Here is a 246-nt window from a genome sequence, read left to right as displayed (position 1 = left end):
CCCGCTGTAAGTATGCACGCCCACGAAACACGCCCCTTTTCGTAGCTACTCATCTTCGCCTTTTATCTTCTCTATGTGGACATGAACACTGTTTATGATAACCCTCCGTTCGGATTTTATGACAGACTCACATTTTTGTAATACAAACAGAAAGAAAAAAAATATATAAATGTATAAACCTCGCCTCAATCCGTCTCGTGGATAATTCTAAAAGACCATTGTTATTTTTGATTTATTCATTCATAA

General features: G+C 36.6%; 1 protein-coding gene across 1 annotated transcript in view; it reads left to right on the top strand.

Moving 5' to 3' along the window:
- LOC119591919 (PDZ and LIM domain protein Zasp-like) overlaps positions 1 to 246 on the top strand; it is a gene marked incomplete in the record, with an annotated part of 137,443 nt that overhangs the window by 119,048 nt on the left and 18,149 nt on the right.

This window comes from Penaeus monodon, chromosome 29 (genome assembly GCF_015228065.2).
Source record: "Penaeus monodon isolate SGIC_2016 chromosome 29, NSTDA_Pmon_1, whole genome shotgun sequence".
NCBI classification, from domain to species: Eukaryota; Metazoa; Arthropoda; class Malacostraca; order Decapoda; family Penaeidae; genus Penaeus; species Penaeus monodon.
Note: the sequence above shows the minus strand (reverse complement) of the source record. Positions and strands in the feature narration are given on the sequence as shown.